General features: G+C 52.0%; 1 protein-coding gene across 1 annotated transcript in view; it reads left to right on the top strand.

The window, feature by feature from the left end:
- Positions 1 to 1,087, top strand: part of GPR107 (G protein-coupled receptor 107) — a 45,380-nt gene extending 44,293 nt beyond the window's left edge. Inside the window, exons 19-20 of the transcript XR_007509892.1 lie at positions 187 to 281; positions 636 to 1,087. The gene's annotated coding sequence lies outside the window, so the exon portion shown is untranslated. The remainder of the gene's footprint in view (positions 1 to 186; positions 282 to 635) is intronic.
- The last annotated feature ends 4,913 nt before the right edge of the window (positions 1,088 to 6,000 follow it).

Raw genomic sequence — 6,000 nt, forward strand, 5'->3', positions numbered from 1 at the left:
TAGATAATCAACACTAGACTGGACAAACCACTGCTAAATATACTGCAGAGAATGACCCCTTATTGGCTGTGAGCTGAACTAAATGCCTGATTCAGTCTTTTTCCATTTGCTTATCTGTGTGAAGTATATTGCATGCATAATTTCTAGTTTGGGGGTTCATTTTTGTTTTACTATTAAACCTTGTAGATGCCTTGAGTGAGCTCGGCTGCTCCATAGGAGGAATGTTAAAAGTACTACATTAAAATGAAGCTGATACGTGTGTTCCCTAATCTGTATTCATGGTAAGTCAGGGTTTTAACTGTTGTTGCAAAAACTGAGCAGAAATACCTGCTGGGATTTACCAAGCACACAATGCCTGTGTATTGCCATGAATCAGAGCAGCCTTGTGGGAAGCAACGGTTCAACATCTTATGGCAACGAAATTTGAAAAATGGGTACAGGCTGATTTTGTATGTTTGAGTGTTTTTTGGGTTTTGTGGGGGTTTTTTTGGGTTTTGGCTGGGGTTTTTTTGTTGGGGGTGGGGGGGGGTGTTTAACAGTTGGAGGGTGGGGTTTGGGTGGACAGACATCAATGCTGACAGTGCAGTTTGCTTATGAAGCTTGCTCAAGAGGTTTGTGTCTCATCTTAAAATCAGTCCAGATCTGCAGTGACCAGCCCTTGAGTTGCTCCACGGCGGGGTGGTGTGTGCAGCAGACTCCATGCACCGAGAGGCCGACGATCTAATATGACTCATGAGTAATCTTTGAAGGAGGCCGACTTCTGTCTGGCTCGTGGCGTGAAAACCATCACCGTGACTGTTCCCCTGTGCCCGCTGTGAGTGCTCGCAGCTCAGCATTGAGTGGACGAAGACACCGAGCCACCTTCAGAGCGAAGATTTGGGCAGGAAAGCAGACAGCTGGCAGCCGCATACCTTCGCTTTATTTTGAAGGTTTTGTCATGGTGCTTGTGTTCTTATGTACACATATTTAAAAAAAAAGCCTTGTTCTGCTCCAAACCCCAGTCTTGCAGTTTTAGGGACACTTCTCTCAGAGGGGTGTTTTTTATAAATAAAAACATCTGCTGAAGCTGGGCAGCAGAACTGGTGAATGGTGCTTAAGTAACTTTGTACAGTTCATTGCTCACAGCATGGAGAACAGTCTCTCCAACCCCTCTTTCAGCCCCGATGGCGCTGGTGGATGCTGCGGGGCATCTTTGCTGCAAAAAGCTGCTGCTACCTCTGCGACTGTGATCTTATCTCGCACAGACACAACTGCGCAGCGCTTGCTTGGTTGTTGTTATGAGGAGTCTTTTATTTTCTGTCCCTGAACAATTGCGCTGCCTGTTTCTAGTATTGAGCCTTGTTTGAAGGCTCAAGGCGGCTGGGCTGAGCTCTGCGATTCCTGTAACTGCAGGATGAGTGTGGCAGGAGCAGAAAAAGAAGGTGGCTTCCCAGTTGCCAGCTGTGATTTGTGATGTGCCATGAAGGAGGATCACAACACCTCCTCCTGCTTGGCTTTGTCTCAGCCGTCTGCTGGCTGCACATGGCAGGTAACTGGGAGAACAGCTGATGAGTTCACCACAGCCACCCTTTGCAGGTTCCCACATTAGCATAACAATTACAGCCCCAGAGGCTGTAAAGAGAATACGGTCTTTAAGAAAATATACTAGAATTTAACAGAGAAATTAATAGCGTAGCAAATTGTAGTGCTCAGCGCCTCAGCTGCCTGTCAGTCTTGAAAGATAGCTGTACGTGCAGCCTTGGCACAGTTGTGCTGATTTCCAGACCTCCTTCTGCATTTGGCCATAATTTCAACATCTGCAATTCTGTTTCCTGGGGAAAGGGCCTGCAGGGCACGATTCCCGCTGCTATGTGCCCCAAAACCTGCTATGTTTTGTTTCTGTTGCGCTTTCTCTAAAGCCATGCTATGTATTGGCACTAAAATGCTGTGCTATCTGAAATTAATTTATAACGGTGATAGCCTGTAGGGCTGCTAGAGTTTGAGTCTCAGAGTGTTTTGGGTTAGAAATCCTGATTTCTGAGGACTTACTTAGTTGTATATAGCTCAGCTATCAAAACAATGGTAACTACCAGCGCTTGGTGCTTGCTGTGGCCTGCAGTGAAACGAGGGGTGAAGCAAGTGCAGCACCACTCGCATCTTGTCAAGCTTAAAAGAGCTTCAGGAACGCACTGGTTGATGAGCTCAAAGGTGTGGAGTCCCATTTAAAGCTGCCCACGTGTATGTAAAATTGTTGTAATCTGAGATTAGGATGATGGCTGGGAAGCGGAGGCATGGGTGAGGATGTCCCCGGGATTAGTTGATACATTCCTGCATTCTCCGTTTGTGGCTGTTGCACCAGGGTGTTGAACTCGCTCTACTGACATTTTTTTCAAAACCCCTTGAAAAGCAACTATTTTGGCGGCTCTCTGTGCCAGCAGTGACCACGGCTTGTCTGGTGGAGCAGCCAACACTGATGCCAATAATTTCTTTGGCTCTTTTTCTGACTGAGTCAGATCACTTAAGCATTAACCTTAAAATAGCCACTATTTTTGCAGTTGATATAATTAATCTCGTGTGTGTATGTTCCTTCCCCATCCTAGGCTTTGAGGCTTCACCACTCCCCTGCTGACCAACTCCCTGCTTTGGCACAAGAAAGCTCTTAGCAAAACTTGGCTTTTTCACGAAAAAGCACAAAGTATGGGCTGTGTGCGCTCTGCTCGGTGAGTTCACTGCCAGGCGAAGGCTGTTTGCCTTTGTCACTGCTGTCTCCAGTAACAGATTCCTTGCTCACATCATCGGTTGGTTTTGGAGCACCTTGATCTGCTTTAGCATGGGTGGATGTGGAAGGGGGATGTTCACAAGCCGACAGGTCTGGGGGTAACACTGGCCACAAAGATGGCAGTAACAGACAGATGGATGTGTGGGTTTAGTGATGCACTAGGAAAAAGGGGGTTGATGAAGCTTGAAGCATGAATGGACCCTGTGTGGGGCCTCATCCAGCCCTGGGAAGGGGAGGAGAGGGGCAGGGGATGGGCTGAGCTGAGCCAAGCAGCAGACCCACCACCTGGCTCAGCTCAGCCCATCCCCTGCCTCTTTCTTCCCCGGGGCAGCTCTTGCATCAATGTGCATCCAAGAGTGCAAGTGCGGGATACGGGATACTACCTCATACCCACTTTCCAGCCCCACTCCTGGCTCCAGCCATGCCCGAGTGGGGGTCCAGAGGGTGCTGTGCATGGGCTGTGTTATTCCACTGATTTTTTTCAGGTCTGAGCACAGCCGCAGCAGGGAGGAAGGGAGGAAAGAAAAGACCTTTTGCGATGGAGCAAAGCAAGGGAGTGCCCTAGAGCGGGGGGGGACCGAAGCTCCCTGCTTGCATGCAGCGCTATTCCCAGGAGGTGACTGGAATCCCGACAATTAAATCAACAAGGATGCGTTGGGGAAAACCCCCGTGATGGCGTCTGAGGATGGTTTATTAAATAACACGCAGCGTGGCGAGCCCACGTGGAACAAAAGGCTGTGTGGCTGAGCCTGACAGACTTGCTGTGTCCTGGGGAAAAAGAGCTCAGTGGTTTTATTAAACACATTTAAGTAAATACCTGAGGAAGGAAAAGCTTTCTGCAGACGCAGACTCGGCTGCACAGCCCACACAGCTCCCAGCTTTTGCACTCGGAGCGTGCAGCATCCTCGGATCCCGTCCCAACCTCTGGTGCTGGCGTGGCAGGAGAGGTAGCAGCTTCCCTATAAGCAAAACCCTGCTCCGACAGCAGCGGCGACAGCAAATATCACCCAGGGAATGATCATTTCCATGGCAGCGTGTTGCAACATGGCGAACAGACGGTGGATACGCGGCGAGCAGCACACGCAGTTGCTTAATAAAAAAAAAAGCCAGCCCGGGCCAGGGCTGGGCAGGCTGCAAGCTCAGGCTGCAGTCGCTAGCGCTGGGGAGATGTGAGCGCTGCTCAGGCTGCTGAAGGTCTGCCTTGGAAGAGAGACGCAGGGGGATTTGCAAAGCAAAACTGCTCTCAAGGGCTGGCCTTGCATTAGATTTTCCTCTCTGAGCAAACAACCCTGCTCCTTTCCTGGCGCACTGACCACGTTCAGCTGGACAGGATTTGTTTTGTGCCCCCGTCGCTGTTCAGATTTCAATCCCGCCGGCCCCAGGAGTCTTTCTGGGGTGGGGCTGTGTTTCTCTGGCTGTAGAAATGACACTGCATCCCAGAAAAGTGCCACTAGTGGTGGTGTTTAAGCAATAATAGGGTTAAAGCTAATAATTAGGAAGAGAAAGTGACTGGCTTGCACAGTTTCCGATTACTTTTCTCCTCTTGCTTGCGTGATCTGAGCTCTCCCTTCAGCATTCCCCGTTGTGGAGGCAGGGTAGAGTTTTAAATAGAATTAAATCCCTTTAACATCAGTTTTGCATCAGCAGAGCTTGTGCTAAAATGCCTGTGCCACATGGGGAAGGTTTGGGACATTAGTCTTGCTGATCACCCCAGCTGGCCGTGGGACAGGTCGTGCTCTGCACACAGCAGGACACCCCTGCTGCAACGCGCTTGCAGCCCTGCGACCACAGCCGAAGGGAAATACTTGCAAAAAATCGGTATTTTGCTGATGGGCAGCAAAGGAACGGGCTGCGCAGGGCATTTTGCAGCAGGTTTGGGGACCGAACTGAAATCCAGCGGGCCTGTGCCCCAGTCTCGGGTGGGCCTTTCTCCCTAAAAGCCGTGCAAAGTATTAGTAATGGCTGCGAGGGATGCTGGAGGGAAGACACGAGCCTTGCTGAGTTCTTGCAGCTCTGTGCTGCAAATCCCCCGCTGCTCAGTGCCGATCCTCCCGTTCGTCCCCTGGGTGTGCCGCTGCTGGGCGCCTGAGTTGGGACATGGTGATGGTGTTTTTATACTCTTCTGCCTTAATGAGCTCGTTTGTGGAAGGCTGGGAAACAGAGGACTATGCATTTTAGAAACATCGACCCAGGGAATATATCCCTGGAGAAGTGAGGGTCAGGCAACCCTTTGCTGGTAAAAAAAAAAAAAAAAAAAAGGGTGCAAAGACCAGCATTGTATCAGCTGTGCTCCTTTGTCCCCTTTGCAAATACCCCGTGTGGTTTGTGTTGGGCTCTCTGCAGCCTTGCGGACAGGTTTTACTGTATCCAAGTGCGGTTTTTTCCCCTGCTTGGCTGCTACCACAGAAGTCCAGGCATGCCTGGGCAGCTCCAGCGGGGCCCATGTTGCACCATAGGCGGGAAGAAAACTGTATTTATCGTGTGCATCGGTACAGCTAATGAATGTGCGCACGCATACACAGAGAGCTTTTGTAGAAGCATAAAGTCCTGCGTGGTTTTGAGGTGGAAAAGAGCTGAGTGCCGCTGCTTTTAGCGCTTGTATGGTTTCCTGGCTGTGCCGCAAACCTGCCGTAGGTTGAGTCCGTGGGGTTTTTGAAGGGATTGAACTTGGTCTCTGCAGGCGTGTTGCAGAGAGTGAATGAAGCCTCACCGGAGCCTTGAGGATCCTGGGGTGAGAGGCAGAGACCTGCCTTCACCGGGGAGCAGCCAGGAGCTGGAAGATGCTTCTACAACGGAGGGTGCCGGTGTCCCACCAAGGTCACCCCCCCCCCCCCCCTCGTCCCCCAGGCCCTGAGCTCAGCCTTGCTCCCACCCGCGTGTTCCCACCGTGAGCTCCCTTCTCCCCTCATCCTCCTGCCCTCCGCGCAGGACCGCGACCTCCAGCGACAGAACCGCTTGGCAGGACCCCAGCCGAGCACCCCCCCTTAACCCCCCCCCCCCCCCGACATTTTCCTCCACCTTTTCCCCTCTAATCCCTGCCTCAACGGCTCCGGGAAGGCAGGAAGGGGCAATCCCCACGGCAAGAGGCCTGTCTGGGCTCCCCCACACACACAATTTGGGGCGGCGGGGGCCAGGCCGGAGCCTTCCCCCCCCCCCCCCCTTCTTCCCGCCGCCATCCCGCAGCGCGGGGCGGGGCGCGCCGCCCCTCCGCGCCCCCGCAGCGCTCCGCGGCCGTTCCGCGC

This window comes from Accipiter gentilis, chromosome 29, assembly GCF_929443795.1.
Source record: "Accipiter gentilis chromosome 29, bAccGen1.1, whole genome shotgun sequence".
In the NCBI taxonomy this organism is placed as follows: Eukaryota; Metazoa; Chordata; class Aves; order Accipitriformes; family Accipitridae; genus Astur; species Astur gentilis.